This window comes from Musa acuminata, chromosome BXJ2-8 (genome assembly GCF_036884655.1).
Source record: "Musa acuminata AAA Group cultivar baxijiao chromosome BXJ2-8, Cavendish_Baxijiao_AAA, whole genome shotgun sequence".
NCBI lineage: Eukaryota > Viridiplantae > Streptophyta > Magnoliopsida > Zingiberales > Musaceae > Musa > Musa acuminata.
In genome coordinates this window covers 24554445-24566959 of record NC_088345.1, presented here as the reverse complement: position 1 = coordinate 24566959, position 12515 = coordinate 24554445, and positions in this window count along the sequence as shown.

The following is a 12515-nucleotide window of genomic DNA, read 5'->3' as shown; positions in this document are numbered from 1 at the left end:
ATAAACCTTTCTTTTGATAGCTTATTTTAAGAATTCGGAGTAAGTTTCCCTACCCAGTTTTCTGTTGAAACCGTCCTTGTGAATTTTGTAAAATTGAGATTTGTTCTTTGATCTTGGGTTACTAAATCTATTGTAACTCTTTGTTGGAAACTTCGATTCATACGAGACTTATTTTATCTGAAAATAAATTGAAATATCTTTCCAGTGATATATTTCTAAGTAAATTGGAGTACGATTGATAGTTTGAATCATTTATTCAATGTGCCTCTTGAATTTTTCCAGAAATCGAGCTTTGGTCGATTTCGCATATTCTGGTTTCATTTCTTTGGAAATTGACATCCTTAAGCTTTCTTATTCCATTGAGCTTTATATTACTACTTTGAATTCTTGTAAGCTCTTGTCCTTAAAATTATTTGCATTCTTGAAAACTATTGTGTAACGTTTATGCTATATCGTATTGACTCATATAGGCACATGTATATCCCATTGTTCCGCATTTGCTTTTCATATGTTCCTATTCCAGTTTCATTCCTTTGGACATTGAATTCATCAAATCTTCTTATTTGAATTGAGTTATATGTGATTGCTTAGAATCCTTGAATGCTCTTGCTTTCATTTGCTTTCAAATCTAAATATAATTGTGAATGATTATTGTTTACTTTGTATTGACTCGTAAAGGCACATGTACGTTTTGTTGTTCCGCGTGTGCTTCCGATATGTGCTATTCATTGTTCATACTATCCATTTGTACTCTGGTATTTGTGGGATATTGTGAACCAACTCCGGAACATTTCATACGCTATTGATATGCTCCAATTACTCTATGCTCCATTTGCTATAAATTGATATGTTCTGAAATGTCCTATTTGCAATTGATATACTCCAGAACATCTCGTAAAATTTTCAACACAATCCATCCAGGATCCAAACACACATTTGAGGTCACTAAGAAAATATTCAGATCAAAATTTCACCTCTATAATCTACAAATTTATAAACCCTGTGTAGTTCATAATCATACAACACATCGTTCGTTGATTCATAAAATCTGAACCCAACTCAACAAAATAATAACCACAACATAAATTCACAAATATGGGAGTCTATACAGTCATAAAACCAACGTTTACCAAAAGTTTATATCATTACACGAATTAAACTTAACATTCCAGAATCGAGAGGTCCTTCAAACTTATATAAAATCCATAAGTTTAGATTCATCATCAACATTTCATTAGATGTAGAGTGTACTTATACAACAAAAACATATATACTAATAAAGATCTGCCCAAAATTTTTTAGCTTTTCACTGCCTCAGCCCAATCTTAACATTTAAGCGAGCGACAAGCTATCCTGAAAAATGTATACAACAACGGGGTGAGCATATAACGCTCAGCAAGTGACTAACATATCCATGGTAAAAGAGGAAAATTTTCAAACAAATAAGGTTTCATAATGCAAGGCAGAATATAAGAATCCATAGACATAATCTCATTAGGTGTAGAATCACAAATATCATTTCAATCAAACATAATTGGTTCATACAGATGGAGCATAGAGTAATTGGAGCATATCAATAGCATATGAAATGTTCCGGAGCATATCAACAACCTATGGAACATTTCGAAGCATAACAATAACAAATGAAACATTTTGGAGCATATCAAGGCGTACGAAATGTTTCAGAGCATATCGGTGATAAATGAAACATTTTGGAACATATCAATGGTGTATGGACCATTTCGGAGCATTTCAAAGATGAATACGAAACAGAAGCTCAAATGTCGAATTTGACGTTGCATTCATATCATTCATATCCAAAGCATGTATAGAAACACATAACCAAAGCTCTAGATACCATATCAAGCATACAGAAGGTGAAGTGGGACCATAACATAATATGGTACATCCATTTCTGAATGACCACCAAACATAAGTCTCCCACGTTTGGGAGCTCCATCCACCCACGGTAGAGCATCTCAAGCTCTATGCATAACTCCCTTCATAATTTCTGGTGAAGGTTCACAATATCCCACAAACACCAGAGTACAAAAGGATAGTATGAACAATGAATAGCACATATCGGAAGCACACGCGGAACAACAAAACATACATGTGCCTTTACGAGTCAATATGTAGTAAGCAATAATCTTTCACAATTATATTCAGATTTGAAAGTAAATGAAAGCAAGAGCACACATGGAATCCAAGCAAATACATAAAACTCAATTTAAATAAGAAGGTTAGATGAATTCAATATCCAAGGGAATGAAACTAGAATAGGCAAATATCGAAAGCAAATGCGGAACAATGGGTTATACATGTGCCTATATAAGTCAATGTGATATAGCATAAACGTTACACGATATGTTCAGGAATGGTAATGCTTTATAGACAAGAGCAAACAAGAATTCAAACATTAATATAAGCCACAATTGAGTGAAGGGAACTGAACAAAATCTATTTCCAAACGAACGAAAACAGAAGATGTGAAATCGATCAAAGCTCGATTTCTAACAGAATTCGAGAGGCTCATTAGATAAATACTTCAGATTGTTAATTATGCTTCAATCCCTTAAGAAGGCTATTGTCGAAAGATATATCAATCTATTTTCTATTGAAATAAGTTCCGTACGAATCATGATTTCCAACAAGCAGTTACCTTTGATTTGGTAACACAAGGTCAAAAACAAAATCACTGTTTTGTAGAATTTATTGGGTCGGATTCAACAGATAATAGGGTAGGCATTTGAATTTTAAAATTTTCAGTCTATATGTCAAAAGAAACTTCTACAAGTCTAGTTTCGAACGAAGTCAGTTTGGTAGAAATCAGAATTTCCAACAGGGACTTATAGGTATTTTAGTATCGAAGGGTTAGAAATTTTGATCCTTGTTCTGCAGCATATATAGGCTTATTTGAAACAGACGTTTGGGTAAGTATTCGGTGTCCAAATTCTACAAAATCAGTGTCAAAAGAAATATATAAGAGTCTAATTTCATAGGAGCGAGGTCTTGCATGAATCCACTTTTGGTGCTAAAAATTATAGCTGAAACAGTGTATAGGGGTCAGTTTACCGAAAAAATTCCAGATCCTTGGTTTTATGTCCAAAGAGAGAAATATTAGGTCCTAAGTAGAAATCTTTCAGAATCAATATAAGATCAGAGACTAATACTTCTATAGGATGGGGTTAGAACACTTGCCTTTGAGAATTATGATCCTAAATGAGAAGATTTGAGCAGGAAACCTCAAAGCCCCAATTTTTTTCTTCTTCTTCTTCCCCTTTTTTTTTTCCTCTTCTTCTTTCTTTCTTTCTCTGTTAATCCATGCAGATGCCTTCTATGGTTCCTTAAGAATGAAGGCAGAGAGGCTTAAATGGTGGGATTTGTAATTTTGTGTATTTTATAGTTTAGTCCTTATATTATTATATTTATGATTAGGTCCTTAGGGTTTACATATAGGTCCTTAGATTTTTTTTTTTTGAACAAATCCTCCAAATCTTATGAATAAGTTCTCAGATTCATACTTTGGCTCTTTTATTAAATTTAAAATAGATACTTACATTACAACTAGAAACTTATACGAAAATTCAGAAACGAGGGATGTTACAGATCAGGTAGGGTCTCCACCTCCTTATCATATACTGACATGTTTTGATTGGAGGGAGATAATGCCTTGCTAGTGAATGCAAGTGGTCGACCATTTTGCATGAGAACGGCTCCAATTCCAACTCTAGATATGTCGACCTTAATGATGAAGGGTCAATTGAAATATGGTAGCGCAAGCACCGGCATCGTTGTCATGGCTACTTTAAGTTTGTCGAAGGCAGCAGAGGCTTTGTCCGACCATTGGAAAGCATCTTTTTTCAGTAAAGAAGTGAGTGGTGCACTGATCTTCCCATAGTCCTTAACAAATTTTCGGTAGTAGCCCGTTAGTCCAAGGAACCCCCGTAGTAATTTCACGTTTGTAGGTTTCGGCCAACCTTGCATTGCCTCAATTTTTATTGGGTCTACCGCCACTCCTTCTGATATTATATGCCCAAGGTACTCTACTTTTTGCTGGAGAAAGCTGTACTTTGGTTGTTTAACAAAAAGAGTATTCTCCGGAAGAATCGTCAAAATAATCCGTAAATGCTGAAAGTGAGTCTCAAGAGAAGGGCTGTAAACGAGAATATCATCGAAAAATACCAGCATAAATTTACGAAGAAAGCTTTGAATTATATCATTCATGAGACTTTGAAAGGTTGAAGGAGCATTAGTGAGTCCAAGAATTCATAATGGCCATCATGTTTGCGAAATGCAGTTTTTGGAATGTCATCGTCACATACCCGAATTTGGTGGTAATCGGATCGGAAGTCCAACTTCGTGAAGACTCAAGCTCCTTTCAATTCATCAAGAAGTTCATCCACCACTGGTATTGGGTATTTGTCCTTGACGGTGATGCCATTTAAAGCTCGGTAGTCGATGCACATTCGCCAAGTTCCGTCCTTCTTGCATACAAGTAGCACCGGTGAGGAATAGGGGCTGCAACTTGGCCGAATCACCCCTGTTTCAAGCATCTCCTTTACGATCTTTTCAATTTCATCTTTCTGGAGGTGAGGATATCGGTACGGTCGAGTGTTCGTTGGTGGTTTGCCCGGAAGGATTGGAATTCGATGGTCATGTTGCCGAGAAGGAGGAAGACCGCGTAGTTCAACAAATATGTCGGCAAATTCAGTAAGTAATTGGGCAAGATTTTGATCTTCAATTTCTATTTTCTTCTCTTCTAGTTGTGGCTAGAGATGCATCAAAAAGCCACCATTTATCTTGTGCAAAACTTTCTCCATTCGTTGGGTCGAAACAATGGTAACGTTGCTTCCGTGCTTCCTGCGTAGGATGATCTATTTGCCCTTACAGTAGAATTTCATAATTAATTTAGAAACATTCCAAGAGACATCACCTAGTGTAGTCAACCATTTTATACCAAGCACTGCCTCATAGTCATCAATTGGTAGGAGGAAGAAATCGGTGATAATTTCTTGGTCTTGTAGTAATAGTTTCACTTGTGGGCATCTTTGGTCGCACTTTAGGATTCTACCGTCGGCAACCTTTACATCAAACTTGCTGCAACCTTCAATATGTAGTGCCATCCAAGTAGCAACCTTACTATTCAAGAAGTTATTAGTGCTACCCGTGTCGATGAGAACAGTGATCGGCTGTTGTTTAAGAAGGCCTCCAACTTTCATCGTTTGCGGATTTGAGTAGCCGGCTAGTGCGTGTACCGTAATGTCGATTGGCTGTGGCTCTTCTTCCATATCTTCTTCTTTATGTTCAAGGCTCTCTTCTAGATATTCAATGACCTCTTTTTCTACTGGTTCAATCATAAGAAGTCTACCTTTTTTTACAGCAATGCTCGCGGCTCCACAGCTCGTCACAATACCAACATAACCCATTCGCAGATCGCTCCCGAAGTTCTTCTCTTGTTAACCTTTTCGATGCAGGGACTCGGTTGATAGTAGGGGGGCTGAGGGCTTTAGTATTGTAGGTTGTGGAGTGATCCTAGTCCTCCGGGCTTCATGGTTCAATCGCTCCTCTTGAAGTCGTGCGAAAGAGATGGCTGCCATAAGCGTGTAAGGTTGTCGTGCCTTAACTTCTCCCTGGATCACCAGCTTTAAGCCCTCAATAAAGGTCCCCAATAACTATTTTTCAGACCAATCACGAGTTTGATTAGATAACCTTTCAAACCTGGTCTGGTACTCCTGAATGGTGGAGGTTTGTCGGATCTTTGCTAGTTGTCCGTCAATGTTCTCGTAATAAGTTGGTCCGAAGTGGATCAGTAGTCCTTCTTTGAATTATCGCCATGAAAGGACTCCATAAGTGTGTTCAAACTAGTCAAACCATTATATGACATCCCTTTCAAGATGTATAGTTGTAATTTCCACCATGGATGCATCCGTAGTTCTATGGTACCGAAAATATCGCTCCGCACGCGAGATCCAACCAATTGGGTCTCCTTCTTCCCATCTAGGGAAGTCCACTCTCACGCACGAATAATTGGGGTCGGTCATAGAGCCTCCCCTCTCTAGGAAGTCATCTCTTTGGGCATGATATGATTGGTTAGAGCTATCTCCTTGATGTGATTTCTTCGGGCTTGGTGGTCGGCCCAAACTGATTTCGGTAAGGAGAGTCTGAATCTTATCCTCCATTCGTGCTTCAAAGGATTCAAATTTAGCATTGATTACTGTTAGGACTCAAGCTTGAAGAGTCATAATTGAGAGGGACATTCATGTAAAACTATTTGGACTCTAGCTAGGAGAGTCTTAATTGAGAGGGACATTCTGTTAGGACTCTAGTTAGGAGAGTCCTAATTGAGAGGGGCATTCATGTATGAGGTGTTTTCTTAGAGAAGAATTAGGAGTTGTAAGGGAATAGGAGTCTTGACTAGGAGTCCTACTACGAGTTGGTTAGAAGTAAGAGTCTTAAGTAGGAGTCCTATTAGGAGTTAGGGTTTAGAAGCCCTATAAATAGTCATGTATTCCTTCTCTTTTGATAAGGAATAGATGAATCTTTTTTGCAGCCTTTGAGCAGTAACTTGGAGGGAGGAACCCCTATAGAGTTCCAAGGAGGCCGATTCCCTAAAGAGATCAACCCTAAGTTTAGAATCTGCAAGGGTTCTAACACCCGATAGGTAATGATATCCGAACAGCAAGCTTACTATTAGAACCTTCTCCAATGATATCCGATAGGGTATTTACTATTTCTTCGTTCTCCCTCTTGATGATCATGAGGCCATACTCAAAATTAAATGGTTGACAACATTGGAGGGAGGAACCCCTATAGAGTTCCAAGGAGGCCAATTCCCTAAAGAGATCAACCCCAAGTTTAGAATCTGCAAGGGTTCTAACACTTGGTATCAGAGCAGCGTTCTTGGCATCTCGCTGCCCTTCCACAGCCATCCATCAACCCTCTACAACCATCCAAAGCAATTCTCACAATTGCTTAAAAGATCGTCATCGAATTCCGCCATCCTCTCCACCACCACGGATCATCCTTTGATCTCCCCGTGAATTGCAACAGGTTCTGGTTTCCAACCTTACTGCTACTGCAATTTAGTTATCCTTATTTGAAAATCCCAAAAAAATTATTCCTATATTGCTGCACAAACTTTTCGTCATAAAGTTTTCATCTCTACGACGAAAGATACATTGCATAATTCCAACCGTATATCACTATCTGTTTGATCTTGCTACTATGTTTTTTTTATCCAAATCTCCACGAAATTTTATGACATCTTTGACACTTCCTAACAGCAGATTTCCCTTTGGTTTTGTCAAAAAATTCTCAATATAAACCATTGATATTTTACATCTAATCTGCTATACTTGAAAATCTGCACCATAAAATTTCAGCCGCATAGCACTGATTGTTTGATCTTGATACTACGTTGTTTCTATCCAAATCTCTACAAAATTTTTATGATAGCTTTGACACTTCCAAATAGTGGATTTCCCTTTGGTTTCATCAAAAAATTCTCAATATAAACTTTTGATCTTTTACGTCCAATCTGCCATACTTAAAAATCTGTGCTACAGAAAATTTCAGGCGCATATTGTTGCCTTAACCCATCTATTTGCAATCTTTTTTTAATGAAATTTCTTATACACTTTATAGATCATCTTGGCTTCCATCTAAGATTAATCTATTGAGGAATTCATCTCTAAAACCGATTTTTGTGTTGCTATAAATTTTCATCGTAAACTGCTGAAATTTTTCGACGAGAATTCTGCTATCGCAACTTGCACCAATTTCCTTGCTATTATACTGCCGAAATTTTCTTGATTAAATTAGTCATCCTTGCTGTCATATAAACTGTGATTTTGCTATCAATTCCCTCCTCAATTCTCTTAAGTTTTTGGTGGAAATTACGTCGAGAAACCGTTGTTTCTTCGACGATAATTCTACTCTTACAAGACAGCATATACTTGCTGCAACTTCTACAGATTTCTATCAAACCTTTGCTACTATCTACCACAGATCCAAAACTTTCATCCACAACCCTAAAACTCTGCCAAACCACACCCTCAAACTGTACCCAAAACAGCCACAAAACATGCCTAAACCGCAGCCTACATCCACCAATCCGCCAACCCTTTCAACCATCACTTCTCTCAACCTATACATGCCTTTAACCCAACAACAAAAGAGAGATTTGGGGGTATATACTATGGCATCTAAGGAGGCAATCAATGCTAAATTCAAAGCCTTGGAGGTGCGAATGAAGGATAAGATTCGGATGCTCATTACCGAACTCAGATTGGGCCGACCACTAAGCCCGAAGAAATCAAATCAAGGAGAGAGCTTTGCCCAATCACACCAAGCCCGAATAGATGACTTCCAAGGGAGGGGAGGCTATATGACTGACCCCAACTATCCATGCATAAGAGTGAACTTCCCTAGATGGGAAGAAGGAGACCCGATTGGTTGGATCTCGCGCGCGGAGCGATATTTTCGATACCACAAAACCGCGGATGTATCTATGGTGAAAATTGCAGCTATACATCTTGAAGGGGATGCTATACAGTGGTTTGACTGGTTTGAACATACTTATGGAGTCCTTTCATGGCGACAATTCAAAGAAGGACTGCTGATTCGCTTCAGACCAACCGATTACGAGAATATTGATGAACGACTAGCAAAGATCCGACAAACCTCCACCATTCAGGAGTACCAAACCAGGTTTGAAAGGTTATCTAATCAAACTCGTGATTGGTCTCAAAAACAGTTATTGAGGACCTTCATTGAGGGCTTGAAGCCGGAGATCCGAGGAGAAGTTAAAGCGCGACAACTGTAAACACTTATGGCAGCCATCTCTTTCGCACGACATCAAGAGGAGCAACTGAACCATGAAGCTTGAAGGACTAGGGTCGCTCCTCAACCAGCAATACTGAAGCCCTTAGCCCCCCCTACTGTTGACCAAGTCCCTGCACCAAAAAGGTTGATAAGAGAAGAGCTTCAAGAGCGATCTGCGAAGGGGTTATGTTGGCATTGCGACGAGCCGTGGAGCCATGAGCATCGCTGTAGTAAAGGGAGACTTTTTATCATTGAACCAGTAGAAGAAGAGGTCATTGAACATCCAGAAGAGAGCATTGAACATAAAGAAGAAGATGCAGAAGAAGAGCCACAATCGACCGAAGTTACGGTACATGCACTAGCCGGCTACTCAAACCCGCAAATGACGAAAGTTGGAGGCCTTCTCAAACAACAACTGATCACTATTTTTATCGACACGGGCAGCACTAATAATATCCTAAATAGTAAGGTTGCTATCTAAATGGCATTACCTATCGAGAATCGTTGCAGGTTTGATGTTAAGGTCACCGACAGACGGATTTTGAAGTGTGATCGTAGGCGCCCGCAGGAGAAACTATTGCTGCAGGACCAAGAGATAATTACATATTTCTTCGTTCTCCCTCTTGATGATCATGAGGCCATACTCAAAATTAAATGGTTGACAACATTAGGTGATTTTTCTTGGAATTTTATGAAACTAATTATGAAATTTTACAGTGAGGAGAAACAAGTGATACTGCACGGGAAACGTGGGGGCGACATAACGATGATTTGCACACAACAAATGAAGAAGGTTTTGCCTAAAGCATGCAGTGGCTTTTTGGTACAACTTGAGCAGCAAACTAAGGGAGAGCCAACAAAATTGGAAGATCCAAATATACTTCCTTTGCTTGCTGAATTTTTAGATATATTTGACGAACTATGCAACCTACCTCTTACCCGTCGGCATGATCATTGTATAACGATTCTTCCAGGCCAATCTCAAGCAAATGCTCAGCCATATCAGTATCCACATCTCCAGAAGGATGAAATAGAAAGGATTGTAAAAGAGATGCTCAAAACAGGAGTTATTCGGCCATGTTGTAGCCCCTGCTCTTCACCGGTGCTCCTCATACAAAAGAAGGATGGAATATGACGATTATGTGTTGATTACCGAACTCTCAATGGCATAACCATCAAGGATAAATACCCTATTCCAGTAGTAGATGAGTTGCAAGATGAAAGGGAGCACAAATCTTCACAAAGCTGGACCTTCGATCCGGGTATCATCAAATACGAGTATGCGAAGAAGACATACCAAAAACCACCTTTTGAACACACAATAACCACTTTGAATTTTTGCTTTCTTCAAAAGAAGGTGGAATATCTTGGGCATATCATATCAGAGGAAGGTGTGGCAGTAGACCCCTTAAAAATTGGAGCAATGCAAAATTGGCTGACCCCGAGGAACATAAAATTGCTACATGGCTTTCTGGGTTTAATAGGCTACTACTATAAGTTCATGAAAAACTATGGAGAGATCAGTGCACCACTTACTTCCTTTCTGAAAAAAGATGTCTTCCAATGGTCGGACAGAGCCTCCCTTGCCTTCGACAAACTTAAGGCAGCCATGACGACGACGCCGGTGCTAACACTACCAGATTTCAACCGACCCTTCATTATTGAGGCCGACGCATCTGGAGTCGGAATTGGAGCAATTCTCATGCAAGATGGTCGACCACTCGCATACACTCGCAAGGCATTATCTCCCTCCCATCAAAATAAGTCAACATATGATAAAGAGATGCTCGCCATTGTGCACGCAGCAACGAGGTGGAGACCTTGCTTGATTGGTCGACGATTTCAAATTAAAACCGACCATAAAAGCCTCAAGTACTTTTTAGAGCAAAAGATATCATCCCCTGAGCAGCAAAACTGGGTAACAAAACTTCTTAGATTTGATTATGAAATAACTTACAAAAAGGGGAAAGAGAATGTTCTTGCAGATGCGCTTTCGCAACTACCCGAGCAAGCTGAAGTTTTGGCCATTTCACTTCCGACCAGCGACTTCCTTGAGGATATTAAGATGGAATGGCAGGAAGATTCAGAGACTAGTAAGATTACAAAAAAATTGGAGGAAGCACCAAGCCCCATGGCTCATTACAATTGGGACTCAAAAGAATTACACTATAAGGGACGCATTGTGCTTACGATAAATTCTACTTGCATCTTCACGAGCAGATTTTGGACAAAGTTATTCCATATGCAGGGTACTAAATTGAAAAGGAGTATGACATATCACCCACAAACCGACGGTCAGACGAAAGTTTTAAATAGGTGCTTGGAGACAGCCCAAAGCCACCCACCAAATATAACTACCCAAAGAGAACTCCAGACCCAGCCAAGTGCCATTATTGATCGACGGATCGTGACTCGACGACGATGACCGACTAATGAAGTGCTAATACAATGGGCGAACCTACCAATAGAAGATGCCACTTGAGAGAACTATGATGACTTGAAGATCAAATTCCCAGAATTCATGAATCATTAGCCTCGAGGACAAGGCTGATTTGAAGAGTCCTAATTGAGAGGGGCATTCATGTAAAACTGTTAAGACTCTAGCTAGGAGAGTCCTAATTGAGAGGGACATTCTGTTAGGACTCTAGTTAGGAGAGTCCTAATTGAGAGGGGCATTCATGTATGAGGTGTTTTCTTAGAGAAGAATTAGGAGTTGTAAGGGAATAGGAGTCTTGACTAGGAGTCCTACTAGGAGTTGGTTAGAAGTAAGAGTCTTAAGTAGGAGTCCTATTAGGAGTTAGGGTTTAGAAGCCCTATAAATAGCCATGTATTCCTTCTCTTTTGATAAGGAATAGATGAATCTTTTTTGCAGCCTTTGAGCAGTAACTTGGAGGGAGGAACCCCTATAGAGTTCCAAGGAGGCCGATTCCCTAAAGAGATCAACCCCAAGTTTAGAATCTGTAAGGGTTCTAACAATTACCTCCTCAGATGCCATAGTATATGACTCCAAATCTGTGATGTTAAGATCTCTCTTTTGTTGATAGGTTAAAGGCATGTGTAGGTTTGATAGAAATCAGTGAAAGTTTGCTACAGAATTGTGTTGTCTTGTAGGAGCAGAATTATCATCGAAGAAACAGCGGTTTCTCAACGAAATCTCCACAAAAAATTTGAGAGATTTGAGGAGGTAATTGACAGCAATATCTCAGTTTATATGATAGAAAGGATGTCCAATTTAATCAAGAAAATTTCAGCAGTAATAGCAAGAAAATTGGTGTAAGTTGCGATAGCAGAATTCTCGTCAAAAAATTTCAGCAACTTATGATGAAAATTTGCAGCAATATAGGAACGAAATTTTTTTTTTTTTTAATTTTCAAATAGGGATAACTAAATTGCAGCAATAGTAAGGTAGGAAACTAAAACCTAATGCAATTCATGGGGAGATCAAAGGATGATCTGCGGTGGTGGAGATGATGGCAGAATTCGGCGACGATTTTTTAAGCAATTGTGGGAATTGCTTTGGATGGTTGTGGAGGGTTGATGCATGGTTATGGAAGGGCAAGGAGATGCCAAGAACGCTACTCTAATACCAGGTGTTAGAACTGTTGAATCTCATATTTTGATGATGAAACCACTTGATATATGTTTATGATTTAATCTGCATTTTGAGTAACGCAGGATACTTCGATCAG